This window comes from Alligator sinensis, unplaced genomic scaffold, assembly GCF_000455745.1.
Source record: "Alligator sinensis unplaced genomic scaffold, ASM45574v1 scaffold219_1, whole genome shotgun sequence".
NCBI classification, from domain to species: domain Eukaryota; kingdom Metazoa; phylum Chordata; order Crocodylia; family Alligatoridae; genus Alligator; species Alligator sinensis.
The window spans coordinates 766,315-781,300 of NW_005841866.1; the positions used below are offsets into that span (position 1 = coordinate 766,315).

At 35.9% G+C, this 14,986-nt stretch overlaps 1 long non-coding RNA gene across 1 annotated transcript in view; it reads right to left on the bottom strand.

Moving 5' to 3' along the window:
• Window positions 1-861: 861 nt before the first annotated feature.
• The window catches only part of LOC112548039, a 54,775-nt gene continuing 40,650 nt past the window's right edge, over window positions 862-14,986 (bottom strand). Inside the window, exons 2-3 of the long non-coding RNA XR_003091846.1 lie at window positions 2,121-2,310; window positions 862-1,484 (exon numbers count right to left, since the gene is read on the bottom strand). This is a non-coding gene — a long non-coding RNA (uncharacterized LOC112548039). The remainder of the gene's footprint in view (window positions 1,485-2,120; window positions 2,311-14,986) is intronic.

Below are 14,986 nucleotides of genomic sequence, written 5' to 3' on the forward strand. Positions count from 1 at the left end.
AGGCCAGGTCAATCCCTCACTTGGGGCCTGTGCTCTTCCTTGAGTGCTCTAGTGCTTCCCTTTTAAGGCTTCTGAGCATTTGTTGGGGTTTCAGCTGTTGCACCCTTGGCCCTGTTTTCCTCTGGCCATACTCTCAGCTTTGGTACACTGCCTAAGACCTCAGCTTCTGGGTATTGTTCCTGCCTTAGCAGCAGCTCTACATGGAGATCCAGTCTCAGTCCACCAGTCTCGGCCCCTCCAACTTGGGACTAGCTTCTGGCACCTATGACCACTACCTGGTCCCCAGTCTCATGTTCAAAATGGAACATAAATATTAGCTAGTTGCTTCACAAAAATAGTATCCCTCACTCAGTGTAAATGTTGCCCACAGGCCATCAGATCCCTCAGAGCCATCTCACCCCAGCTTCCCTGGGTTGGTTGGTTGCCTGCCAGCCTGCAGCACTTCTCTCCTGAGAGCTCCTGTCCCAACTGCATGCATGGTCAGAAACTGTGTTTATATCCCCAAGTCCTGCCTCCTTCCCACCACATGACTAGATCTTCTGCACCTAGGGACCAGGTATAGCTAATTGCCTCATTGGCTGCCTGGCCATTTTAGGCCTTGGTTCAGTCCACCTGGGCATTGCCCAGTAACAGAGGAAGGGGTTCTTTGTTACACCTTTCCTTTAGGAATCATTTTTATCATCCTTGGAAATGTTCTTTTTTCCCCAACATCAAATCGATTTGATAAAATAAACTTGTTTGGACTTGGCAATTACCTACATCATGTCATTCAGTCTCTAATCAACAGAGTGGATTGAGTGAAAAAATACACAGTTTCATTTAAAAAGTTGAAACATAATATTTATTTTCAATTTCCTCTAAGTTCGTAACACCCTTCTTTCAATTTTTCAAATTTTCTACTGTTTTCAGTAAATGAAAATTTTTACTAACCATTTTTATAAAATTTTCTATACACCACTTGATTAAAAAAAACTAATGAAAAATTTAGGGGGAAACAACAAAATTGTGAAAAAGGCATCCATTTTTTACAAAAAATAAACAAAGTTAATTTGATGGAAATATTTTATTCAGAAAGCGTTGAGCAGGTTAATTCTTGTGTCCATTTGTTAACTAATCAAATACAAAAGACTAGGTTTTACCATGCTGTTATCTGGTAAATAAAATATGATTTCACTAAAATCATTTTTGTGTTAATTAAACAACGACATCACTTTAACTGTTCTTGAAACACTTAAAAGATTATTTAACAATTTGAAATCTTATCCACTGGGAAGGTACTGTAGCTAATCAAAATCTCTGGGCCTGTTATATGGAGAATTTCTTCCTCCTTTCTGCCTCGACACCTTGATTTCTCTTCAGTAGTTCTTCTGGGAGAATTTAGGGATCTGCATCTATTGAAGTTTCTGCTAGTTTCCATACCACAATGAGAAATTCTGGTGGCTTCATTTCTTCCATTTTGTCAAAGATTCTCTTTTCTTCTAACACTGTAATGAAAGCAAGATGTGCAGGATTGGTGACAAGAGGCTGAGTTTTATTTCCACATGACATAATTCCAGATTAAAATAGACTGTACTCTCAATCACATTTAGTGTCCAATGGTTCTTTTACAGTAGACTATAGATGTGCATATTACAAAAGCTTAAATATATCTAAAGAAGACCTTTGCTCTGAATTTCCTTTCTCTTTTTAAGGGCGGGGGGACGGAAGGAAGGAATTTGACTAAACAAAAATTGGGGTGGAAAATTAAATGTGTTCAACATATGGCATCCTAAAACACTTGATATTTTAAACCTATAGTAAATGTCAGGCGCATTTTTACTGCCCTCCCTACATTATAGCACTTGGATCGTTTGTCTTTCAAAGGACTAGTAAACCTTAATTTGCTTTAGCAGCTTTGAATGGATTTTTATTGTTTCTTATTGCAGCCTTTCAACTCAAGTAATTTGAAAACTAAATATGAACTGCAAAACTCAATCAATCCAGTAGTATTCTTTTAATATCAATTTTTCTATAATTAGCCCCCAAACTGTGTTCAATTACTGACAATTAATCTTGTGCACTTTAAGGGACAACACTAATTTTACACTTAGCAGCATTTAAAAGAAAAGTGGTTCAAATACCATTTGTAAAAAGTTCCTCTCTCACTGTGTTGTGCATCATTTTGGCAGTCTTAAGGATAAAAGTATGGTTCCAATGCAGTACCTTACCAGAACACAATTTTACAAAAAACGTGTACACATAATGCAGATCCTGTTTGATAGGTGCCTCATGTCAATATTGTCATGTTGTCATCTTTACAGCAGTATCAACCTGGAGAAAAATCCAAAAAAGTCAGAAGGCTAGATTAAAAAAATGATGTGTAAGGTGATAGAAATTAGAATGTCCTGGACCTACAGTCCATTACCTATAGCTGAAGTTCCTTTTTCCTACTTGGGAACAGCCTACTGAGGCTTAAGGGAATCTAAGCTTGTATAACTGACTGCTTACAGACATTAAAAAACCCCCCAAACTGTGCATTACTGGAAGAAGCAGCGTGTTAGTTTGACCTGGCTCTGCAACATTTGTATAGATCGAGTGCATCAGTGGGGCTTTTTGGTGCATTAATCTAATAGCTGATTCAATCAGCTATTAGATAAAAGTGCCAAAAAAGCCCCACTAAAACACCTAATCTATACAATTGTTGGGGAAGCCAGGACCAACAAACTCAATACCCCTTCTGGGTATGTTCTGGGCTTGGTGTGAGAATATGCTGAGTTTAAAGTAAAGCACTGTTTTGGTTTGTTTGTTTGTTTTAACATCTGCAAGCAGCCACTTGATGTATTGAGGAGACTGAAGTTAAAGTGTTAAATACTGTAAAATTTGTTTTGCACACATAATACATTTTTCAGTGATTACTCTTTCACTCTATTAGTAAATAGGTTCCCTACCCAAACACTTCCAGCTCTGACTATGTACCAAGGAGAAACTTGGAGAGAGCCTGGAAGTTAGAGCTGAGCAGGAAACAGATCTTCCATATTGCAAGAGTTTTCAAGATTCCAAAATATTTTCCTATCCTGAAATGGGACAGCAGTCATCATTTCAATTTTTTTAATAAATCTGTACTCATATCAATTAAAATATTTTGTTTTAAGAAATGTTAAATCCTTTGTTTCAAATTAATTTTTTGTGTTTAACCATTTCCTACTAAAAATAATTTTGAAAGCAACATGTTTCAAATCAAAAACATTTTTTCAGTGTGAAAATGATTAAATAGTGTATTTTGACAATTTCAAGACTTAAACAATTTCTAATTGTCAGATTTGTTCAAGCTAACCTATTATTGGAAATAGTTTTACTTTCTATTAACTGACATTGCATGATAAGAAAACATTTAATTGGAAAATTCTCAGCCATTTCTACTGATAACTTAGATGTGCATTAGGCTGATTAATTCAGCGGTTCTTAAACTTTTTAAACTCGGGGCACCTTTCCGTAACTTTTGTGATTTGGATGGCATCCAGTGTCAAAAACAAATTAATATATCATAGTGCTTACCTTGTTAAATGGGGTGGGAGATCTTCCAGGCATGGACAAGCCTGACCCTAGGTTACCTGCTTACATTAGGTCTTCACACCTCTTAACACCCTTTGGTATATCTAACAGAACTCCAGGGTGCCCTATCACCCTGGTTGAGAATCACTGGACTAACTTTTCAGTGCCTAATTTTAGTTAAAGGTATTTCCTAATCTAGTTGGAAAACCCCCTCTTAGGCACCAAACCCTTGGTCATGCTCATGGTGTCAAACATTAGGCACATACCAGTGAACACAGCAGCTTTGCATATACTTAAATCACACCTTAAAAATATCTTATATATTGCTGTGCACTTATAGGTTTATTTAGGTGCCTAACTTGTATTTAGGTGCATAAAACACTTTGAAAATTCAAGCCAGTGGCTTGTTTTTCTGAGTCTTGTATGCCAGTTTACATACAGTAATTACTTTTATAAGTAAGTGAAGAGAATCTTTGAAATGTGGAAACCTAAGAAATAGTCCATGGTTCTTCTTTATTAGTGCATCCAACTGAAAGATCAGAGAACCACAAAAGGCCACTGAAACTAGAACAAAACTGACTGGTATTTCCACTGAAGCTAGAACAAGACTAACAAGCAGCCCACAAAGATGTGCTGTATTCAGTCTACCTTGGAATACCAACCCTGACAACATACTCAGCAGTAAGAAATAGAAAAATCTGAAGTCAAATGAGATCGTTAGTGTAGCCCAGGTAACTTGGGTATATACTCCCCTTCTGCAATTGAAGGGAATTGTTAGCTGGCAGGTGTGCTGTGGGGGAACTGCAGACTGCTCAGTTTCCTTCCGTCCCTATAGAACCAGGCCAGGACAGTTAGGTTAGTTAACTATATACAGCTTTATTTACACTAACTTATCACAAGGAAAAGAAACATGGATATAAACATATATACTATATATATATATATATATAGGATATCAGGTATGTATCATATCCCAATCACACCCTTTCAACTTGCCACCTCATGTGCCATCATGATCCCAGGCTTGATCTGTATGCTGAAAACTATACAAAGTACAGTCCTACACGTGGCTTCCCAGCATGGGGCTCTTAAAGTGCTGGGGGAGGGGCAATGGGGTCCCTCCACTAGGCAGGTTCAAAGCCATGCACCCCAAAACATGGGGTTGCTGGCGTGCAGCTCTGCATATGCCAGGCAAGGGAATTTGACAGACTGCCCTTGCTTGGTAAGTTTGAAGCTGTGTGCATTGGCAAATCCCCATGTGGGCCTTCTGGGCATGCAAGGAGCCTGTCAATTCCCCCTGCCTTGCACATGGAGAGCCATGTGTCACAGCCCTATATTCAGGGCTCCTAGGCACACAGTTCTGAACTTACTGACTGGGGGGAGCCAGTTAGTTCCCCCTACTCATCCCCTGCTGGGCTGCCCCTCCACATAGCAGCAGATGAGGCAGCCCTGAGTCTGGGACTGGGCTGGTGTTGCCCCTCTCCAATGCTGACAATTATATGAGTGTTGGCATGGGCAGAGGGCATCTCACACATTCAGGTTAAGGTACCATACAAACCAACCTCAGAGATGTTCTAACATTACATGTAGAACATCTCTGTGGCTGCTTTGCTACTTTATAGCACCAAAAGTTGTCTGAATGTTTGACATATTGCCATTTATGGCACAATTAATATATTAAGCAGACCATAAATATATTGTCTTCCAGGGACCTAAATTATACGTAACTTGAACTCAAGTCCTACAGTACACAAGTGACACTGAAGAATTTTCTTGGATGTCAAAGCCTTCCCTTTAAGATCCAAGAGTTAACACATTAAATGAGTGAATGACACAGTTTTTAATGCCTTATTCAGCTGGCATCCAGCTAAATCAATCCAGTGGGAAGGAGCTAGATTAACCAAAGCACTGTGTTTTGATGCTGGTACTAGCAGTTGGGCAGTAGACAGGGCTAGCTAGTATCTAAGTGGGACTCTATTGTAGATTTATAACTTGATTGTGCTCTATTGAAATCACCTGGAGTTTCTGCAGGTGACTTCAATGAGAGCAGGGTCAACCTTTTGTACAGAAGTAATTATATTTTATTATATTTATGCTGTTGTTGAATTATTTGATTTGATCTTGATGTAATAGGAATGTCTGCTTTTTTTTATTTGAGTACCTTTAAAGGTTGTCAGTAGTGCCCAGAGCAGTGAATGGGTATTCTTTTATAACAGAGTAGTAAAAATGCAAATAAATAAATAAAACAAATGATCTTTTGCCTATATTAAACAAAATGTGACTAACATAAATTGTCAGGTATAATTTCTTTAAATTATCTGATGTATATTCTGAAGAGTAATCAGAGAAGACAAATAATACAGTAAGTGTACCTTTAACAACAAATATAACAACCTTTTGTTGGTAAATGAGAGCCAGTCTCAGCTCTCATATATATCACACCGATAAGAAATAAGTTATATGATAAATAACATGACACAAAGAATGCAGTGTTCCTAAGCACTGGTTGACTAGCTGCAGAATGAACAATATTACCTAGATTCTTGTGATGTGAGAATATATTTAAGGTAAATAATTTATTTAAAATTTGGGGCCAGTTTGGGGATGGTTACTATTAGGGATTGATACTTTGTACAAGGTTCTGATTTCAAAGTGAAACATTAGTTTTACACCGTTGTCATTTCTATTTAAGTGACATCTGAATTAAACCCACAATGACTCACAGTAGTTAGTATTAGTGGCAAGTTTTAGCCTTTTGTTTATTCAGAAAACTGAATTACAGCTTCTTTTATAAGGGAATGATACTGCTTACATTACAATGAAGTCAGGTAGGAGCCATAAAAAGTAATAACAGCTGATCACATTATATGCCTGTATGTACCAAAATTGCTGGAGTGACATGAGAATATAGTCTAAGCAAGCACAAAATCAGGACAAAGCACAAGAAGCAGCACTGGTGACAAGAACACCTTATGTAAATTTGGAGTATAGCTTGGTATTCAGGCTTCAGTTGGAAGCAAGTGCAAGTGGGTTATCACAGAAAGCCATAAAATGGGTGTTTAAAGATGCATCCTAGTAACACCAGCAGGTAAGTTACCAGAATCCAGCAGCATCCCGATCACTGAGATTGGTTTGGGTTTTTTGCAAAATCATGTTATCTGCTTTTTAGCAGCTCCTGGGATTTGCCTTGCTTAGATTTTCCCTGCTATGTCTGCACAGAACCAACAGAGGAATCTAGTGACCATCACTGCTACATGCTGAGTCCCTTCTGTCTCTATAGCTAAAACTACACCGTAAGGTTCCAAAACCCTGTCCTGTTTATTTTAGGCCTGATCCAAAGCCTTGTTGAGTAATTTTCAATTGACTTCAGTCAGTGTTGGATCCTGTCCCTGAAGATTAAAAAAGAACAGCAGTAACTAGGGTGGTCTGAAAAAATAGTTTATTATAATATTTTATAGTCTGTGAGTCTGCAGACTTTATATTGTGAATAAATCATAACACCACACTTCACTGAGAAATGAAGGCCATGCATATTATGCTTATAAAATTAGAGAAAATACGTATTTCTGGCAGACCATAACAGGTTTGTCAGAGTTAATACAGCTTATCTTCAGATAAGTAATATGCCTAACTTTAAAGTTAAGTTGATCTAACTGATCTGCTTACAGTACCTCTCTGATAGGGTATTCCAGTCTATTGTGTGAATAACAGATTTTAAAAATTCTGTGATAAGCGTTTTTATTTATGCAAGAGATCACTAAAGACATTTAACAATTTATATGTCCTCAAAATATATTTTTAAAACAGGAAAATTAAAAGTACAAAATATAAAATTCATACAACATAAAAGGTCTGATTTAAACCACTAGGGCACAGAATTCATAGTGAAGACACATGCTGTTTTTTGAACTCACCTGCTTTTGTTTACTTATTGTGGGGTTTTTGGTATATATTATATAATATGTACAGCAGTACCTAGGCATAACCCAGTGAGTTAATAATGGAGTTTTAGTCTTAACTGTGAATTCCCTTGCATTTGTTCGTATATTACTGAAATAGAAGGGGTTTTGTGGTATAATATATAGTAACACATTGAATGTCGGCTGGAAATCCATTTCACAGTTGTGGAACAATATACAAAATACAATAAACCCATTTGCACCTTCCCATTCCCTCCTTGCAGTAAGAAGCCAACATTTAGCAGCCCATAGCAAGCTAACACCTGCTAAGCATAAATCATGAGCATGAACATGACACTGGACAAGTTCAGAAAGATGTGATGGGAGCAACTCCACGAAAAATCTTAATATTCATTAAGAAAACTTTACGTTTGTTTTATATTCTGATGGACAGCCAGTGAACTGACTTGTGAACAGCTGGAAAAAGAGCACTGGTTATTATGCCAGTAAAAGTTGAACAGCAGAGTTTTTTAATAAGCTGTACTCTGTTATGATTACACTGAGGGAGCCCAAGCAGGAAATGCAATAATCACATAGAGCAATAACAAGAGGATCAACTAATATCTATCATATTTTCTCACTGTTTTGCTTCTCCCTATTAGTGTGACATACAAAGAAGTGTGTAACTGCAATAGAAGCCTTAAAATCAGATACTAGTCAAGCAGGTGCAGAAACAAAGGCATCTTCCATTTGGAGAGTCAGCATTTTTCTTTTAAAAAACCCTATTGTGCTATGCAGGTTGGAGTCTAGGTTGCCCATTGTTGTTGCCCATTGTGCTATGCATGCATTATTTTATCTCTTCCTGCAGTGTTTTGTTGTGATACGCATCAAGCATGTGTTCACAAAGTTACCCAGAAGTGCACTGAAAAGATTCAATATATGCTATGGCCTGCAATTATTCTTTGCTAATTCCACAAAAACAGTCTTGAAAAGCCAAGATGCCTACAGCTTTGTGTCCACAGTAGGTGGAAAACAGCACATTACATGTTATCACTGTCAGAGTATTACAGTGTACTATGCAATACTATTACTCTTGCCAGAGAATGATAGTGGAAGTGGCACTGCCCCATTACTAATGCTTAATGTATGACCAATCAGAAATAGAAAATCTTCTGACTGGTGGAAGCTTATGCCATACCATCAGTTATTAAATTGGATTCAGTTTGTCTGATGGACACAATATCCCTCCACTGTAGGTGGTCTCTGTTTCATTAGGTTTCAGATTGATGGTGCTGATCAGTAATCCAAAAAAAGTGTGATGGGTACATCAGCCTCATTTTTCATTAACCGTGTTTCCCAAATATACTGAAAGCAGGTACAAAACACAGATTTTGTTTGGCTTATTTTGATCCTTGTAAGAACTATTGCCTACCCAACATCACTGCTGGGTGCTGATGCTACTAGTGTCTGGTATAGCAACTGAATGAGCCATTTCAGATATAAATCTAGCCATTTAAGAATGTTGCTGAAAGAGTGGTAAAGCTGATCAAAATTTCTTTCAACATGTAATGAGCATACAATTGATATACAAGACTGTGAATAGGTGTTATTCTAGCATCATTTAAAATTAGATAGTAGAGACAAAAGTGAAGTGATTTCTTTATATCTCAAGAAATGAACAAAACAAGAAAATTGCTGTCTTAATACTTATTCCTTAAAAATCTCACTCAGGTTCACTAAAATAACTAACAAAACTAAATCTAAACCAACAAATTGCCCCCTTAGGCTCTATTTCATTGTCTTCACTTTGTTTATATAAAATATTGAGTTATTTTAAAATTTTAAAACCCCGCTTTCTTAATGTTAACCAAATATTATGTAATTTAAAACAAAGCACTTCAAAAATGTGGATATTTAAATAAATCCAAAGTAACAATGTTGTTCTAAAAAGGTGACAGATACATGACATTAAACTAACAGATCCACAACAGCTGTTATCACGATATTTGCATACAACACAGTTATATTATCTCTGACGCATAAAAGCTATTTTTGTAATTTTTGTGGAAAAATAGGACATTAGCTTAGCCTACCAGCTGTAAATACATGGCTTTTTAAATACAATATTATGAATTAAGGAATTCTCAAATATCTTTTCTTCTTTAATTGAAGGCTCTTTTATAGGAACAGACAAAAGTGTATTAATAGCTGTATGTATATTTTAAAAGAAACTATATAACAAAAACATACAGACCATCTTAGTCAAAATTAGGAATATAATTTGATCTTAATTACTATGTCAATGCTTGTCAAGTTTCAAGCCATGATTTCAGGTCAAGACTTAGTCTAAAAGTATTTATGGCCAATCATACTCCTGAAGATTTAAAAAAACTTCTTAATTTGAATAGCATGAACACCACTGATACACGTAATGTATGTACATGGTATGTCTTAATATGGCATGCGCTGGTATGATATCTTATATCCCTTTATCTTTTCCATCAATTGTTTTTGCTTCTGTTTAAGAATGCGTTGTTATATTATTTTTGTGAAATAGTTATTTGAAAATTCTGCAATTTCTAACATAACTGGACAACTTTTCTTCTAAAGTTCTAACACATGTTTCCATTGACCCAGTTTTTCAGCCTTGAGTATCTCTCTTTAATGGATCTCTTTCAATGTGATAATACATTTATATTCTGCTTTAATTAGTGTCATGAAAGGGGAAAAAAGCTGCTCAAATGTAAATGGTTTGCAAAAGTTGTTGGAGCATCTTCTTAAAGCAAATCTGAAGGACTGGCTTCCACCTTTTTTTCCCTTTCACATGATCTTATTACAGGAGTTTTTTTGTAAACTGGTGTTATAAACGATTATTTTTAGTTAAGAGAGGCACCAGGAAACATTAAAAAATGGATATAAAGACATTTTGGTTCTTGATCTTCTTTTCTTCTCATCTCATACTTTAGAAAGTCTTGCTGGAAGAACACAAGGAACAGCAGGAAGGTTTCTAACAGATCTTTGAGACCTCCTTCCAGTCAAATCCCAGGGGAGCTAGAACGGTATACCTCTGTGGTTCAAAAACTCTTTGGGCCAGAAAAAGGGGCCTTTATCTGCTGACATTTCAAACATATTCAATCAAATATTGATCTAGAAAATCAGCCACTTTTTCTCTAGCAAAAAATTAAATTAGTACTACCTACTGAAGATCTACAAATGGTTCTCCTGAAGATAATGACAGTACCCTAGGCTATTCCTAGGATCAAAAGTTTTTATGGACACCAAACTGATTTAATATTTTCTGTAATACATGCAGGAAAAAAGGCAAAAGATCTGCTTGCCAACAGTAATGTGCTGGAGATGATCTCATGTGGCGAGTCCTTGCATCAAGGAGCCAGGTAGGTTTTTCAAATCCATCTCATCTTTGAAATAAAAGAGATGGAATATGGCCCATTTCACCTTAAAGAGAGGTTTTCATCACCAGAAACATCTGATACTTCTTATTCACATTGGGTCTGGTAGCACATGCTCCCCTGACTCATAAACAGTTCCTGTCTCTATTGTATTCTGTTTTCAAGATGCCCCTGATGTTGCTTCAATAGAAGCAAGAGGTCTCTTCTTCCTCTTCTTAACACTCGTATTTCAAAAGATGACAAAAACATATCTACTGTTCAGTAATGAGTTGAGAATTCTTTCCAAAATTATTCTTAAATACCACTGCTGCAGAATTTTCATCAGGCTGCTCTTGAAACTGACATACTTGTATTACAAAGACAGGCAGTCCTTACAAAGGAACATAAGGTTTCAATAACTTATTTTAATGAATTTACTAGAAAAATAAATCAGACATTACCAATTATCTTTAATAATAGTCATTATTAAAACATTTGTCATGTTCTCACCAACAAAATGGGGTCTTGGGAATTCAGCTACACTGAGGCAAGAAAATGAAATGTTACTGCAGCTCTATCAATAAAGAACTGCATTTTCTTTCCTCTCTCTTCTTCATAAGATAGATAGATAAGCAGATTTGATGACATTTTGGAAGTCTGGTCATTTAAATTTTCTAATTGTTCTCTCTCTCAAAAATAGGTTGAACCAAAACCCAACGTCCAAATATATACAGCAGGGACAGCACAAGCTATATATTATGGATATGAATCCAACTTTCCCCAAAGTTCTGGCATATTTAACCAATGATTTGAGGTTGACCTGTTACAGAGGAAGGAGGTAGCCATAAAGTTCAGATCACTACACTTCTAAAATTTCAACAAAGCCTGCAATATTTATATCTGTTTTTGTATTTGTTTTCATCATTGGTATGCATGGTATATATACATTCACTCATAACTTGTTTGCTAATAGTTATATTAGCTAACTAAATCATGAGGCCAAACAGTAGTTAAGATACTGTATGTGTTTATATGTATATTTATATTGTATATCTTTCCCCTACAAGTAAAATTAAGTAAGATGAAATCAGAAGGGCTAATAATCATCGTATTTTAGGACTTGAAGTAATGGTAAAGTTAAGTCAGAAAGTAAATTTCCCCAAGGTCAAAAGCATTAGGGAAGATCTTTATGTCCTTCCCTGGCAAACAAATATTGCACAATTTGGGCCATTGGTTGTCCAGTGTGTCTGTTTCTTTTTCATAGCCATGTAGCATCTTGGCAAGTTCCTGTCATAAGCTGATTGAAGTGTTCGTTATTGTTTCTACATGGTGAAATATGCTTTGCAGAATTTCTTTAAAATGTTCTTTGCAGATCACCTTGAAAAAGTTATATCTAGCTTACTAGTTTATGTTTACCTATATATGAATGCACCAATACAATGGTCAGATGGACATGAAAGTAACCAGGCATCAGTGCAGAAGATCTGTGGGTTCTTTATCACATGTCAGGCAACTTGAGGAGACACAGATAGACCTGATTTGAATTTATACAAAAGCCAGTCTAATTATATCTAAGGACCTTAATGTGAATAAGAATTAAGCCTGCATGACTTTAAATTTAGGACATCTAGAGCAGGAGAAAAGTATTTGAAACTGATTGCATAACTGTTGCTGAAGGTATTGTTGCCATGTAATGACAGTCTTTTTCATAACCACGTTGCTGGCTCTTTTCACCTGCATAACTGAAAAAAGAATAAACTGAAAACAAAAATAGTTCTCCACATTAACATGGCTAACAGTCAACAGAGCAATCCAGACTTCCCCTTGTGAAACTACATTTAAATAGATTGTTGGGAAAATTTTAAAGAAGGCCCAAAATGTGAGTGCTTATTATAAAAATAACCTTCGGAATCTGGAAATCTAAATTAGTAAAGACAATAAAATAAATAAAACAATTCCAAATTAGTAAAGATAATAAAATCAGTTTAAACTGAAGCATGCAAAATGCTTGCATTATTAGGAGCTCAAAGAGCAAATACCTAAAGATATAAAAAAAAAAATCCATGAAATGATCAGTCTATTAAAGAATGGAAAGGTATTTTGGATTACAAGGAGTTAAAGGGTTCAATTAAAGAATGTGGCATTAAATTATTAAAGGATGTGGCTAAAAAACAAAATTTCTTTGCATCTGATTTCATCACTGAAGATGTTGGGGAGACTTCTAGCTAAACTTTCTTTTTTGTAAAATAATGATGAAGCACTTTCAGAGACTGTGTCAAGAGAAAACTAAATCAAAGACACCTACTGTACCAGGTGATTGGAGGCTCCAAGGGTGATTCAATAATTATCAGATCTGGTAAGCAGATCAAAATAAACATTATAAATAATAGTATATTTAAATAATCATGCTAAGGTAGACACAAATCACTGTGGATTTCTTCCAGTTTTGCCCATCTAACAAATGCCCACTGAAAAGGAAAATCACACCTGTCTAATCTACTTCAATTCACTGAACATGTCAATGAAATTGTGGATAATATTGAATCACATGCAAAAGTTTGGACCTTCAGAATATCTTTGTTAAATTAATTCATAAGAGGCAACTAAAAAAACTAAGTTGTCATGGCATGTGAGCCGAAGGGTAAAATTCTGGCCTTGGCAGGGCTCCCATTGACTTCAATGAGACAGGATTTCACTTAAAATATTGACATTCATCAACTTGGCTAGGAGACAGAAAACAAAGAATAGGAAAAAATTATCAATTTTCCTCACAGTAAAAATCAAACATCAAAGTGCCACACTGCTCAACAATGGCAATGGCATTGTTTAATATATTTATTAATGAACTGGAAAGGGATGAGCTTTGAAGTGGTAAAATTTGCAGGTGACACAAAATTACTCAGGTTAATCAAGTCCAAGAGAGGGTAATAAGGAACTTCAGAAGAAAATAAACAAGCTAGATGAATGAGCAACTTGATGGCAGATGAAATTCAGTGTTGATATATGCAAATTAATATACTTTGGAGAGGAATTTTTGATCTATTTATACACATTACTTGGTTCTAAATTAATTGTATCAAAGGGAAAGGACCTGGACATCATTTTCGACAGCTCAATAAAGACCTCTTCTCAATGTGCAGCTGCAGTCAAAAAATTTAGGATTCATAAGGAATGAGATGGAAAATAATATGGAAGACAATATAATGCCCTAAATGACATTATAACGCCATAAATTAATGTTTTACCCTTATCTGGAATATTGTCTGGACAGGTCATCATCTAAAAAATATTGCAAATATAGAGACAGTTCAGGGAAGAAGACTGGAATTGTATAGTAAAGGAGTTGAGCACAGGGTGTGAAAAAAGTATATAAAATAATATTGATGAAGCGGGTTTGGAATTTTTGTTATCTGACCATGCAATGAATCTGCAAGGAGGTGAATTCAAAACTGATACAAGAAAATATATAAAGCTTAAGTAGATTGTGGATTTCTGCTACAAAGTGTTGTTGAACCCAAATTCAAAATTCAGAGAGGGACTGGATATTTGTTTGGATTCTTAGGATCTTCGGCATGTGTTTTTCTTTAGAGTGAAAATGTCAATTTGTACATTTTCATTGGGTGTGTTTACATGTGCGTTTATGCTGGCTTAAATTTACTGCATCTTAAATTACTGTGCAGTAAGTAGGAATAAGCCGGTGTCTACACATGCAGGCGTTAAAGTGCATTAATACTATATGTGGACTGATTGGGACTAACTTTAGCCGCAAGTCAGTCCACACCCACAGTATTATGGTGCAGTAAGGCATCTACATGTGCATTACTGCGCAATAACTAATTGGGTGTAAATTTAATACCTGCATGATGCAGGTATTAAATTTATGCTCAAGTCAGCATAACTTGCCATATTTACTGCACAGGATAGACATGAATGTGTAGACATGCACCCATACTGCGCAGCAATTTCAGTTACTGTGCAGTAAATGCACACATGTAGACATGCCCAGTTACAACAAAATAGTTTAGCAGGAATAATATATATTCCTTCTTTTACTTCATATGTAAATATTCTTTAGGCTGCTTAAGTTATAATTTTCCTAGTGGTTTTCCTTCATATTATATAGCTTTCACTATAAAGCTGTATGGTAGGACTTACAAGAGGAAAGAG